Source organism: Gymnoscopelus microlampas (genome assembly GCF_963454915.1).
Source record: "Gymnoscopelus microlampas genome assembly, chromosome: 12".
In the NCBI taxonomy this organism is placed as follows: Eukaryota; Metazoa; Chordata; class Actinopteri; order Myctophiformes; family Myctophidae; genus Gymnoscopelus; species Gymnoscopelus microlampas.
Window position 1 is genome coordinate 46,125,341 of NC_139949.1, and position 15,250 is coordinate 46,140,590.

The 15,250-nt window shown below is 40.1% G+C and overlaps 1 protein-coding gene across 1 annotated transcript in view; it reads left to right on the forward strand.

The window, feature by feature from the left end:
* Positions 1-15,250, forward strand: part of LOC311057777 (hexokinase-4-like) — a 58,075-nt gene that overhangs the window by 13,233 nt on the left and 29,592 nt on the right. The gene's annotated exons all lie outside the window — the stretch shown is intronic.

Sequence of the window (15,250 nt, forward strand, 5' to 3'; positions counted from 1 at the left end):
ACTGGTGTGCATCTCTCTCAGTAGTCTGTCTGTGTTGCTTAGTCGGGTTCATGAGCTCCGGCACCTAATGATTTACGAATTAAGCACTGCATATATAGTCCTGTAGCAGAGGCCCTCAGATTTTGAGATACCCCTACCCGAGGTAGAACAAAACACAACCATGTTTTTTCTTATCTTTAGGGTCTCCCATTAGTGAAATGGATTGTTGTGAAATTTTATTTTTGGGCAAAATTAGTTTTTTGGGCTATTCTTTAAAACTACCCCAATCTCTGAAAAAGGCTAATCCGAATAGGGTAAAGGTGACCAAAAATGCTATAACTTGAGAATGCTCACTCTTATCTTCATCAAATTTGCTGAGGTATGAACCAGGTGTCTACCCTACATCACCAAAGAGTCAGAATGTAATTTACCTAAAGAAATACTGAAATATAGTCCTTTAAACACACTTTTAGTTTAGGCGGAAATGGTACCTTTGTAGTGTGGACTCCTCTACTTTCCCTCATTTAGAAAAACAACATACATTTATGTCAAACAAGCTGTTACTGCATAGCCTAAGATTCTATTAAACAATAACCAGTGGTTGTGTGGAGAGATCTAGTACAGTTTTATTGCAAATGAGATGTCTTTAGACATACATACCCCTAATCACAGTATTCCATTTGTGTAATGCTTCTCTGTATTGAGGCCTGCAATTCTTAAAATGAATTAATCTATGCACCTTTGGTTTGGATGTGTATATAAAAAGTTCTTACTACTGAAATCATAAATTCATATATCCATTAATTAATGACATGGCTTCATGTTGCCCCTGCCACACACAGCAATCATGTGTGAGTGTGATTGAATATGGTGCTGTACTTTGCATATATGAAAAAAAGCACCGTACCCTAAAAAAGCGCCTGGGAATCCATTGGACTTGTCCAAATTGCAGAGATACAATTAGATAATTGTGAAATCCAATATTTTGTTTGTGATTAAAACACTGAAATGGTCACCCGTTTAACTAATTATATAGTAAATGTCCAACTACTTATATTTATTTTTTACTGGAACAAGGCTTCAAGATATCCTCAAAACACAACAAAACTAATAGTCACAATTTGCAGTAATTCAGAAGGTGGTGGCAGAGAATATTGTCAGTTGAGAATATTTTCAATATTGAAAGGTTTTGGATAGCTCTGTGGATCAAATTTAGCCCAAACTAAATTCATCTTTGACTATACACCCCACCCCAAAAAAATGTCTTGCATTATGAACCAATCTCTCTGCACCCCTCCCCTTACCCACCCAACTCCTCCCCTACATACACGAGAATATTTATTTTTTTCGTGGACAAGCGCAGTGTCATCTTGTAGACACAAGATTTTGAAAAACATTAAATAGATGTTTTAACACATTAGGAAGGCAATAAGTGTGAGTGTGCAAAGAGGTTAGTGTAGAGGAGGTTAGTGTAGAGCTGTCAGAACCGAGTATCTACTGGGTGCCTAGACAGGGGGGAGTATGGGGTGTGGGTCTGGTCTAGAGTTTACACTGGGTGCAAAGCGGGATATACCTGGATGTGTGGGCAGGGCATATCCCCGCCCAACATAAATGGGCCTGGGGTTCCCCTCAGGTGGGTAGAGGGGAGTATAGGGGGTCACTGGATTGCTCCCTGGGCACTTGGAGCACAGAAGAGCAAAGTTAGGAGCCAAGGAGACCCTGAGCTTCTCCTCCCCCCCATGTCCGACATGCAAAACCTCCAACAGAAATGATACGCCATTTCAACGAAGACAGTTCTGCAAACGATACATGAAAGATAAACTTGTATCTTTGCCAGATCTCACTCCAAGTGGCTTAGGGTGCCTGCGCTCTCCTCGTTCTCAGCTCCTCCAAAAGCAAATTAGCATTTGGGATGCAAACGATTTCTAAGTCACGGCACGCTGGAGGACGGAGTGAGGAGGAGGCAGAAATTAAGGTATTGGAATTTAGCTAATGCGTGAGGCTGAGAGGAGTGTCCCTATGTCGCCTGGCTCACTGGATAGTCCCACTGGTCCCAAGTGGACCTCCACGCTTGCTCCCAAGATAGGCATTCCCGAGATAGGCTCTCTTTAGTTAGCATAGGTAGTGAGGACAGTCCCCAGTGGTGGTGGTTGTAAGACCTCCACATGTTGCAAGACTGTGTCATATACATATGTATGTATGCCAAATGGACCTCCTGGCGGGTCTGGCTGGCTCCTATGCCCGAGATAGGCGCTCGTGAGTGGGCATAGGCATTCGTAAGGAGGGTCGCCCCCCCATAGTGCTGGTTGTAAGACCTCCACGTGGTGGTGCATGACTGTGTGTCAGGCAGACAAGGGTGTATGTCGGACTGGCTCACAGGAGAGTCGTGGTGGCTGACCGTTAATATTCCCAGGGGCCCCCAGTGACTTATCATTATGGCTCAGAGCGTCCTCTCCCCTCTCCAGAACAGCTCCACAACAAAAACTTGGTGTTTGCCTAAAGCAATGCTTGTTTGTGAGATAGCAGCAGAGACACAGCCCCTTATGGGCGTGGAGGTCGGTTAGATTGGGATTCTATGGGGAGACTGGAGCCCAGGGCGTCATGGGCTGTCCCCTATACGTACCTTCTTGCTGTTAAAAATATCAAGGTTCAAGCTTATTGCCAGCAGTACCAATCATAAAATAAAGTCATGTGAAATTAATTTTGCACTAAAACCTCACACAACTACTAGTCTCAGGAATAAGGAGATGTTTGTGACAAGCACATCTGCACCTTATCCACGCCACACTCCTCCACCACCCCTGCCTAGACACCCAGACACTAGATACATGTTGTGATAGCTCTGTACTGACTTGCACATCCTCTCTAGGCCCATAAGGGGCCATTTCTCTCCACTGTATCCCCACTTAGGAGTCCATCTTCCCCATAGACCAGAGAAGTGGCCATTCTTTTTAGTGTAGCGTTGTGAGCTTGTACATCGGCTATTTTCACAATGTTTGCCTCTTTCTTACCTAATATTTGAGATAATATTGAGTCTTAAGAGTAATTCAATTGTAACTTTAGAAATGTGCAGATACCCTGTATACACATACTGTATGTTGGTTTGTTTACTGTTGAGTATTGAAAACAATGTTGCACATCAAGCTAACCATCTGGGTGGGGACCCCCCAAAATCATTTGGGGGACCCCCAGTTTGGGAACCAGACACCTTTACAAACAAATTGGTGAAGACATTTCTCAGTGAATTTCTTCCAAGATTTGTGTAATATTCCCAGTCTATCACATTGGCAGCCATGTTTTACAAATGTCACAGTACCTACCACCCAGTAATAATTCATTCATTCCTTATTGGTATCAAAAGAAATCTTGAAAGCTTCAACAGAATGTGAATTACATGTATAGGTGATGAATTCACCAATCCTGGGCATTATGGCATGTAGAAAAGGGAGAAATGTCAAATTACATTGTTAAATATGCTTATAACCAATTGCTTTAATATATAATTGTACTTATAATCACTTGACTATAATTTATATATGCTAATTGGATTCCTAGATCACCAAAAATTGGATTAGGCACCAAAATGACTTGTGTAGGGCAAATAATGAAGGAGTAATGGTCTTTTAAGGAACTGGTGACGGCCATCTTGGACATTTGACATTTCTAATGATCAGATTTTGGTAAACTTTTGATATGTTATTAAGTACACCTGATACTACAATAAACCATTGAGAAACCTTTGGTTCTAATTATTTTTGGGTCAAATCATATTTGCACCCGCCTATAATGTTTTATTTCCAGAGATGGGTTATGTCTAAAGAAGTCTAATTTGCAATAAAACTGTACTAGATCTCTCCACACAACCACTGGTTATTGTTTAATAGCATCTTAGGCTATGCAGTAACAGCTTATTTGACATAAATGTATGTTGTTTTTCTAAATGAGGGAAAGTAGAGGAGTCCTCACTAGAAAAGTACAATTTCCGCCTAAACTAAAGGTATGTTTAAAGGACTATATTTCAGTATTTCTTTAGGTAAATTACATTCTGACTCTTTGGTGATGTAGGGTAGACACCTGGTTCATACCTCAGCAAATTTGATGAAGATAAGAGTGAGCATTCTCAGGTTATAGCATATTTGGTCACCTTTGCCCTATTCGGATTTGCCTTTTTCAAAGATTGGGGTAGTTCTAAAGAATAGCCAAAAAAACTAATTTTGCCCCAAAATAAAATTTCACAACAATCCATTTCATTAATGGGAGACCCTAAAGATAAGAAAAAACATGGTTGTGTTTTGTTCTACCTCGGGTAGGGGTATCTCAAAAACTAAGGCCTTTTTTGAGGGCTTGCTACAGGACTAATAATGCACAGAGAACCAGGCTGCACTGTACAATGAAATAATGAGGGATCCTACATGATACTGCAGTACACTGTAAAATCCTCAGTGTTAATTTAGCTCAGAGAGTGTACAGATGGAACCAAATGGACCTGTAATTTTTGGTTCTCATTTGGTTCCATCTGTACACTCACTGTCTGAGTTACAGGTCCATTTGGTTCCTTTTTGTACACAGAGTTATTTTGTTTTTCTTTACTATGTAGAAGTATTCGTCCTGACACAGCATAGCATCTCTGTCGGGTGGAAACCTCATATGTTCAAAATTGTCACTTTTTAGGATTTAAATTCAAAAGTAACAACACTGTTGTCACTGACACTGTAGTGTGATCAAGTAGCTAGGGCATTCATTTTAGAATATGGAGATAGGAGGTTTCTGCCCGACAGCGACGATAGGTGAAGTGGGCCTGGGCCCTGTTTGTAGCACACTGGTCTCACAATAAGAAGGTCCTGGGATTGAACCTGTCTCTGTTGAGTTAACTTTTTCTTACTCTGTTTATGTGGCCGTACCCAAGACACATTTTAGGGACATACTCATGTTAAATATGTGTTGGGGACCATGGTCTATATTATATATATATACCACAAAAGGTTCCACTGGGGTTTGAACCCAGGACCTTCTGCGTGTAAAGCAGACGTGATAACCACTACACCATAGAACCTGTTTGTTCAATGGCTTCACGCTCCAACTCTCTCTTGATCACGGTTTCCCATACGTTTTCAGCTCAAGACCCAAAAGATACATTTGTTGTCTCCCTCAGACCCAAACTAACTCACTCACTCACTCACTCACTTACTCACTTACTTACTTAATTGACTTTACTTACTTACTTACTTACTCACTTACTTACTCACTCACTCACTCACTCACTCACTCACTCACTCACTCACTCACTCACTTACTAATTAACTATTTAATCAAATACATAATTTATATTGAGTGGTTGTGTAGTGGTTATCATGTCTGAACCCAGATTCAAAACAGGTTCGATGGTGTAGTGCTTATCACGTCTGCTTTACACGCAGAAGGTTCTGTGTTCTATCCCCAGTGGAACCAAATGTGGAGTTTGTTTGTGCATCTCTGTGTTGTCCACAACACGTTTGTGGCCGAAACATGTCAAGATGTAACTCCTCATCCTTTACGAGATAATAGTTCATGTTGTCATGTCTTTTACATTGTCATATTATGTACAGAGAATCAGTGGTCTAAAGTAACTAAGTATATTTACTCAAGTACTGTACTTATGTACAATTTTGAGGTATTTTTACTTTACTGGAGTTTTTCCAGTTTTCAGTACTTTTACTTCTACTCCACTACATCTCAGAGGCAAATATTGTACTTTTACTCCACTACAATTATTTGAAAACTTTAGTTACTAGTTACTTTGTAGATTTAGATTATTATTACAAAACATACATTAACCACTTCAACCCTATATACATTTTGATACCAATACTTCTGTACTTTTACTCAAGTCATTTTTGAATTCCGGACTTTTACTTGTAAACAAAGTATTTCTACATTTCAGTATTGATACTTTTACTTCAGTAAAAAATGTGAATACTTTTTCCACCACTGCAGAGAATCAGTCTGCACTGTACATTGAACTAATCAGGGATCCTACATGACACTGTAGTACACAGTAAAATACTCAGTGTTGATTTAACTCAAGAGAGTGTCCAAATGGACCCTCCAAGGGTCCATTTGATTACATTTGAAGGAATTTCGTAGCGTATAGAGCATCGCAGTTCGGCCACTTCCTGGTGCCGGAAGTAAATACTCGATGCATTTTTCCCATTGACTTTTCCAAAAATATTTATATCAATCAATTTAAGCCTAGAATCAAGCTATCCAGGATAGCGGTGAATCATGACCATAAAACCTTTTTTTCTGTGATTTTTTTAAATTTTATATTTAATGATATGATATACAATATTTAATAAATACCCTTTGTTTTGCCGTTTTCAAAAAAGTTTTTTCACAGAATCAAACGTTTTATGGTCATGATTCACCGCTATCCTGGATAGCTTGATTCTAGGCTTAAATTAATTTATATAAATATTTTTGTAAAAGTCAATGGGAAAAATGCCTTGAGTATTTACTTCCGGCACCGGGAAGTGGGCGGGAACTGCGACGCTCTATAGGTTTCATGCCCGTTTACAATGAAGAACAGCTGGTCTGATGACAAGATCAAGGTTCAAGGTGGTCTTTATTGTTACATCTTGTGTACAGGTACATTCGGCTTCTTCAGACATTGCAGAAGCCTAAGAAAAAATAGTCATCTTTTTTTTAAATAAAATACATATAACATAAATACACAGTGTATATACACAACAGTTAAAGGAGAGAAACCTTTTTTTTGCCATTTTTTCCTAGCGTTTAACCCATTCAATCCGGGAACGTAATTTTAGATTTCTTTGGCTATTCAAAAATAGCAGATATACAAGTTCATAGCGCGGCACCGAGTGCCGCACTATGAACTTGTAGATCTGCTATTTTTGAAAAACCGTGAAAATTTGTGCAAATCTTTAAATATATTTTTAACTCAAATCTTTGCTTCTGGTGGGGGGGGGAGGGGGGTCCCTGGAACAAAATATATTGAGATGGGGGTCCGGTGGTCCACGGCCAAGTACATATCATTTTGGGTGGTCCTTGACATGAAAATGTTTATGAACCACTGATATGAATACCAGTCATTTCGCCCATTTCGCAGTTTGCCCAAAAAGTCAGACATTTCGCCAAAAAAGTCGGACATTTCGCCCAGACATTTCGTCCATTTCGCGGACATTTCGCCCGCTACAGTTAATAATATATAGTGAAGCTAGCTGGCCGTTTGTGTGAGAGAATGAGAGAGGGTTAGGGTTAGATAAAAGCTCTCTCTCTGTGTGTGTGTGTGTGTGTGTGTGTGTGTGTGTGTGTGTGTGTGTGTGTGTGTGTGTGTGTGTGTGTGTGTGTGTGTGTGTGTGTGTGTGTGTGTGTGTGTGTGTGTGTGTGTGTGTGTGTGAGAGACGCAGTCAGTGGGGCAAACGCAGTCCCCACGAAAAATATTTACGATTCTGTCCCTATCGGTACATAACTCCGTAATGGTCCAAAACTATACTTTTTCGGCGAAAAAAAGTAGTCCGCGGATGACTGAAATTCCCCTCTTAAATAAAGCCATTTATAATGAATCTCGCACAACTGATTGATTATATATTTATAATGAATGTCGGGCGAAATGTCTGGGCGAAATGTCTGGGGGTGGGTGAAATGTCTGGGCGAAATGTCTGGGGGTGGGCGAAATGTCTGGGCGAAACATCTGGGGGTGGGCGAAATGTCCGCTCAAAAACACGGGCGAAATGGATTTAGGGCGAAATGTCTGGTTACCACTGATATAGCAACATACGTTTTTTTTCCCCCAGAAGCAAAGATTTGAGCTAGAAATGTTCACTTAAAAAAATATAGTTTCAAAGATTTGCACAAATGTCCACGATTTTTCAAAAATAGCAGATCTACAAGCTCATAGCGCAGCACTCGGTGCCGCGTTTTGAGCTTGTAGATAAGCTATTCTTGAATAGCCAAAGAAATCTTAAAATGACACAGATGCGTTCCCGGTCTTAATGGGTTAAGGTGTCAAATAAAAAAAATACGGTGCTGTGCATTAAGTTCTTTCTCTTGGATTATTATCATAGAAAGAACTTAAGCACTGTAACCCTCTCTATACGGACCTGAGTTGCAACTGTACTTGGTACTCTCTTTTTTTCACTCTACACCAAATCTCTTTGCCAGCAGCTCTTTGCTAGCTCGAAGATCGGCTATTTTTGGCGAAGGTTCCTCCCAGAATTAGGATACTGGGGTTCAAGTGGTTAAGGGTAATGACTACATCCTTGAATTTTTCTCTTCGAAAACCTCTTTCAGTTTGAGAAGATTCTGAAGAAACTCTGTTACATTACGTGGTGGCCAGATCTCACAGTCACAGTGTTCAGATTTTGTTGATCCCTGTAGAGAAGAGTTATTGCATTATTTCCAGCAAATGAACTTTTGATCACTCTTTATTCTTTATTCTTCTATCTACCTATCTATCTATCTATCTATCTATCTATCTATCTATCTATCTATCTATCTATCTATCGATCTATCGATCTATCGATCTATCGATCTATCTATCTATCGATCGATCGGTCGGTCGGTCGGTCGGTGGGTCGGTCTGTCTGTCTGTCTGATGTCTATCTATCTAAGTGATGTTTCTTTGATACAATAAGTGTTACAGTGTGTAAACAGCTCTATAATTATGATAGTATAATCATTGCTATAGTTTGTTCAGTATGGGGGTCTCCCTGTCTCTCCGGCTCTTTAGTAAACAGAAAATACATTTTCATGTCGGGATACCAATTACTTACAGCTTGTGTTTTATTCAAGTAATGCCTCGTCAGGTTTATTTGGTAACGTTGACCATCAGTGAGATTGCATGTACTGTTTATGGTTTTCAATTCCAGCTCAAAACACCTGTACACATCATTAATGCAGGAGTCCTGCGAAAACAAAATATTAAGACATTATGCTCAGTAGAAACAGCATTGGAGAGGAATGTACGTTCAAATAGGCTATAAAATAAAATAAACAGCATTTGATTTAATAATGTATAAAACGTTTGAAAATAATTAATGTTTGAGTGGAATCATACTTTATTACGTTATACATTGAAGAGATAACTTTAAATGTATGAGAAGTTGAACTTGACAGAGAGAAAAAACAATCTGATAGTGAAAGTGCAAAACAGAGAGCTGTGTACAATTATTGTTAAATCTAAGGTTTTTGCAGACAATCAGATTGGGTGCTGTTAGGCGGTTGCTATCATCTAACAGGTGGTTACTAGGATGTTGATGGGGCGAAACAGGTGGTTGCTAAGTTGTAGCAGGCGATTTCTAGGGCAACATCATTGAAGGACAAGGACTCTATACTGCAGTCCAATGAGGTTATCCACAAGGCTATATGGCTAAGCCTGTCACAATTATGACATATTCGCAATTATTTGACTTAATCGCAATTATTTTGTATTATCGTTTCCATTCTTGTACACATTCATCTGTTGAAAAAGATCTACAAGTTCACAATGTGTCGCATCGTGATGTGTTGGGAGCTTGTAGATCTGCTATTTCCGCAATTGTTACAAATCTAAATGCATGGCCTATTCTGGCCTGTTTTGATTATCATTGTGTCATTTTTGTGTATATTTAAGTTATTTGTCATTATCTGCCTTGTGCAGTATTTGTTTACAAAGCCTAAAAAAGGCAAACAGAAATGTAATTATTATTCTTTATGTTCCAATTCTCAATGCCAAAAGTATTAATCGCAATTATTTGCAATAAGCAAAATTTCATGATCGTGTACATAGTAATGTACATATTTGTTACATAAACACAAAGTAGGTGCCCTTACCTTCAAACTGGGAGTGTAGAATACTTCATTTGGATCCTGTTTATATAGAAGAAACCAGATTATATTTGTGAGAATTGAAGAAATTATTAAAAAAATGACCATGGACAAAACATTTATTTTTCTTCTTTTTTTTAAACCTACACATAAGGGCATCCCAATTAATTCAGGTTTGAAATCAGAGATAGAGATAGGGTTTGCTTGAAGGCAGCCTGAGAGGGTAAAAATCCAAATTGTGTGGAAAGATGAAAAGATGCAAAGAGTGGAAGAATACTCCATGGTCAAGGTGTCAGATTTACTATGTTCAGCAGTGCTCTTGAGGAAAGCAGCAAAGATACTTTCTCACATGTGCTGAACTTAATATATGACGCTTGTGGGGGTGGGATCGTGAGAAACGGTATGGGCCATTGATTAATTATCTTTAGGGAGCCAGGCCCCAGCCCAGCCTTCAGGATGCTTTCTGCTACCTTCTTTCCAGAGTTATTTCCTGTTTCCTGTTTCCCCTGGGGCTATATAGAGCCTGGGATCGATATCTTTTTCGGTTTCTGATCCGGTGAGTCATCCGCGTTATTTTTAAAATACAAAATAATTATAAATGCGAGTGTACTTTCCGGAGACTATTTAGCGTCTGTCTACCTTTGTTATCCCACGGTGAAATTCTATTCCATTTAAATAGGGATTGGGGAAACAAACAGGGGGTACCAAAAAAAAGCGTCTCCGCAAAACGGAACCCGCAGCACCCGGAACCAGAAGCTTTTTTTTATGGCCTAGACCGGATCACACGGGCAATTTAATAATGAATACCAGGCTTTCCTCCGAGGTGGAAAGACTGGTGATGCGAGGTTATATAGAGACACACGGCGGACTACAAATTCACCCCCACAATTGAGACAGCGCACCCACGCGAGGTCCGGGAGAACGATGTACATTATTACATTACATTACATACAGAGTACCTACCTAGCGCTAAGGTAAAAGTGCAATATATCAGCTACCTATTTCCTTAAACAGATGAGACAAAATAGCAAAATCAAATGAGCAGGAGCTTGTTTCTTCCATAGAACCTGGCGTCTATGGAAAAACAAGCAACCTGCGTCTTCTCGTTCTGCACGAATGGTCGCTCGTTCGCGACATTCAGTGCATGTTTGAGTATCATGTACCAGTCTGGCGAGGGGCTCGCCAGACTGGACGAAGGGGACTCTCTGGAATAACTCAACGTCCCTTTCAATGTTGGTGAGTGATTCGTGACACATCAAAGATAACACTTAAAATGTCCGGATCTCTCCTTTAACAACAAGTAGGCCAGGCAGAGAGGAAGGGTAGTGTTTCCTGAAGAGGTGGGTTTTCAGCCTGCGGCGAAAGATGGGCAGTGACTCTGCTGTCCTGACATCAGTGGGAAGTTCATTCCACCACTGTGGGGCCAGAACAGAAAAGAAGTTGTGACCGTGCGGATCGGCCAGAAGGACGGTACTGTATGTTATAGTATAGTATATTATGGGTTGTATATTGAGATGGCAGATATGTCACATTAAAAAGGACAAATCAAACAAATGGGACACTTTATTAGAACACAAAAAAATTGCTACAGCCTCAGTAGTCAACCAGTTAAATTACGGTATTTTACGATGCCTCTCATAGGGACTGCATTGACAGCTGCAGGACATTGTTCTCCCGGACCTCCAGTGGGTGCGCTCTCTCAATTGTGGGCGTGAATTTGTAGGCGGCCGTGTGTCTCTATATCACAGGTTGATACTGAACACTCCCAACTCGGGGCCGTATGGTCTCAGGGGCCCCAAGCCCCCTTTTTGGGTACATGTTCCCTGAAGCATAATCCAGAAACACAGGGGGAAGTAGCAAAATAAGATTTTTTTAAATTTCTAGCACCACTTTATGGTGAATATCACTGCCCCACTTGTATAGAAAACCACAGGTTTGATCCTAGGTGTATCCTTACTTTTTCAGATATGTGTATGTGCTTACACCAGAGATTATTTCAGTACCCCTATCCCTACAAACCTTGTATGCCATTAATTAACATAATTTGCCCTCAGGGTTAATTTAGGTAACATTTTAGGGTAACCCCCAGGTTTTCATACTGTACGTGCTCAGTGCACACGTAAATTATTGCCAGTCATCCTCAGTTTTCGGTAGGTGTTGCCAAGTTTCCTGCAGTTGCACGTTTTGATGAATTCCAATGAAAATTCTCCAGAAAATATCTGCCCAAGATAAATGTGCCCAAAATAGGAATGCTAAGGTTGACCACTTGAACCGTAGGTGTCCCTATCTTACGGTAAGTAGATCTGCTATTTTCTCCAAAGACATTTGGTGTGGAGGGAACAATGGACGGGGCTATAATAGAGCCCTGGGGGACACCAGTTAACGAAGGTTTCAGTGGTTAATGTGCTCTTTCTTTATAAGTGTGCACGTGCCCTCCCAGGGTGCACAGCCCTGAGGAGGTCAGATGAAAAGGAAGGAAGGAAAAAAAACTATAGCAAAGAATAGCATAACGTTTATTTTTTGCAGGGTCTGTATTTTTAGCAGGGTCTGTATTTTTAGCAGGGTGTTTATTTTTTGCAGGGTCTGTATTCTGTATCAAACTTGTGTGACAGATCACAAAGTGTAAAACATTTAAATTAAGAGAATTAAAAGCCCACCATTCCCATTAAAGCTGAACACTTTAAAGTTTGAATGAAGTTTCTAGGGTAAAGTATGAAGGACGAGATAGGGTCCAGCATTTTAAGAATAAATAAATAGTGGAGTCAGTGTGCTCGCGCTGATAACTTGCTGATAGTAATAGTACTGGAGTAATTAGTTAAAAGAAAATATACTTCAGTGTACAAAAGTACAAATAAAGTACATTTTCTTTTTAATTTAAATGCATTGCTGTATTGAAATTTAGACGTTTTTACGAAATACTACAAATATTTCCCGAAATTTCCCGAAATAAAATGAAGAAAAACTGTGAAAGTAGCCGATCTACAAGCTCCCAACGAGTCGCATTGTGACTTGTTGTGAGCTTGTTGATCTGCTATTTCCCCCAAAAAATGTATAGAGCATAACTGGTTAATTCAATGTATTTTAAGTTTGTGTGGCAGGGTTCCCTTCCTATGTTGTCGAGTGGAATGTGGAATGAAAGTCATAAGCTTCCAAAAAAAAGTAAAGTATGCAGATACTCAAGTACATGCACTTTGTTATTGTCTGCCACTGACAACGTACAGCAGATAATTAAACGTACTCTTACCTTCACATTGGGAGTGTAGAATACATCATTTGAATCCTGTTAGTGTGGAAGAATGCAGATCATGTTAGTGAGAATTAAAGAATTCATTTGCAAATTACAAATTAGAATTTAACCTACACATAAGGGTATCCCAATTAATTCAGGTCTGAAATCAGAGATAGGGCTTCCTTGAAGGCAGTCGGAGAGGGCTAAAATCCAAAATGCAAGAAAAGATGAAAAGCTGCAAAAAGCGGAAAGATGCTCCATGGTGAAGGTGTCAGAATTATGTCGAGCAATGCTGTTGAAGAATGCAGAATTGAGACTTTGTGCTTAGTGGTGCAGGGAACTACAAAAAGTCCAACATCCCATTACTCTGACCACGTGGCTTCCGTGTGCGGTTAGGGATGGGGGCAAGTCGAACCAACGGGCAAGTGTAATTGGTGATTTTTTTAACTGGGGGACGCTATTGTAATGACATCACGTGCACACGCGCACATGCACGCGTGCGGATGCGCACAGACAAGCTCTGACCAACATAATATGAAATATTTATTTTTAGTTTGATAAATTGTGTGCATAAAGTAGTTTTAGTTAGAAATGTTTTTGTTTCGTTTTTGAAACATTTCCAAGGAATGCCTGGATTTATAGAAGTATAGATAGAAATGTAGGATAATAGAATGCATAGGCTATCAATAGAGGTGATGGTGGAAAAAGAAAAGGATTTCAAAGGCTTTCAATAAAAAACATTGAGCCCGATCCACTGCTGGCTATGTTTGGATTTGTGACATTTAATCCCTCTATTAAATTATTTGAGGGTCAAGCCATCTCTTTGTGCACTCTGCTGACCAAACGTTTAATTTTGCAACAATGGAAATCTGAATCTAGTCCTCTGTTCCAGCAGTGGCTTAGAGACTTGGGCAGTGTTCTACATATGGAGAGAATTCGGTATGCAATCATCAAAAAAGAACAGGTCTTTCTGAAAATATGGCAACCCCTGTTGGATAGGTGGTCGGTCTCCTGCGACGGAGCCCGTGCTCGAGGTGACCCCTCAAGTGTTTGAGAACGGTATGGGTTGAGCTTTCTCTGTGCCTTGTTTGTATAATACATGCTGTCATGTCATCTACTCGGATACTCTTTTGGCTGAGTTTTTTTTTCTTTTACCTTTTCTTTTTCTCAGGTTTTGCTTTTGTTTTTCTTCTCTCCTTTTTCCACTTTTTGCCCTCTTTTCTGTACTTTTTAATACCATGTAATTTACTTTCTTGTGAGGGTTGGGAGGGGGGGTTTGTGTTTGTCTTTTGCGTTTGTTTTTTTCACAGACAATTTGAAGAGTTCTGTCATTGTTTATCCTCCTGTAAAACTGACTTCTTCAATAAAAATTATATGAAAATAACGAACATCACAATAAAAAAAAATAAAAAAATAGAAAAAGAAAAGGAGCAGAAAAGAACTCCTTTGCCCTGGCTGGCACCAACGCATTCTACTGAATGGAGAGACCAGACAGGAGTTGGGTTGCACATCTTATGGAGTGTGAAGTGCCTACTGCTGCCGGCTTTTGTTTTCCTGAGTAGCTACCAACAACTAATCTGCGTGCTAGGCTACAACAGCGGTATTGGGTACTACAGTAGTAGCAGTGTGTGACTATAGTAGAGGAACGCATGCTCGCAGGCACGCAAGTGCACGCTGGTGCATGTACGTTTGTGCGTGTGCGTGATCCTGCATAAAAAACAACTGCTGGAAGGAACGCAGTGGTGTGACGTGAAGCGACCAGTGCACCCCTGCATGTGCAGATCTTAATATATGTGTGGGGTGGCAGTTTTGGTGCAGTAAGCTGAGGCATTATTATCAGAGAGATTGTATGGCGACTATCGGAACAAACTTAGTCACCGAGAGGCTAAATCTGGGCCTTTACCAGCCAGACGAGCTGGTTGTCAAGAAACCACTGTTCCAGGATACTGAGTTTTGTTCATTTTATTAAAGTTAAAACAATTCATTGTTGCATCATGATACCAGTGAATCACAGCATAGTGTTATTAATAACTATATCGTGCAGTCAGCAAAGTTGGACTTCCCCCATTCACCATAAAAACCCGCAGGTGAACAGCTGACTTTACCACTGACTGACCGACTGACTGACGTACAGTAGGCTATCAATAGAGGTGATGGTGGAAAAAGAAAAGGAGCAGAAAATAACTCATTTGCCCTGGCTGGCACCAACGCATTCTACAGAATGGAGAGACCAGACAG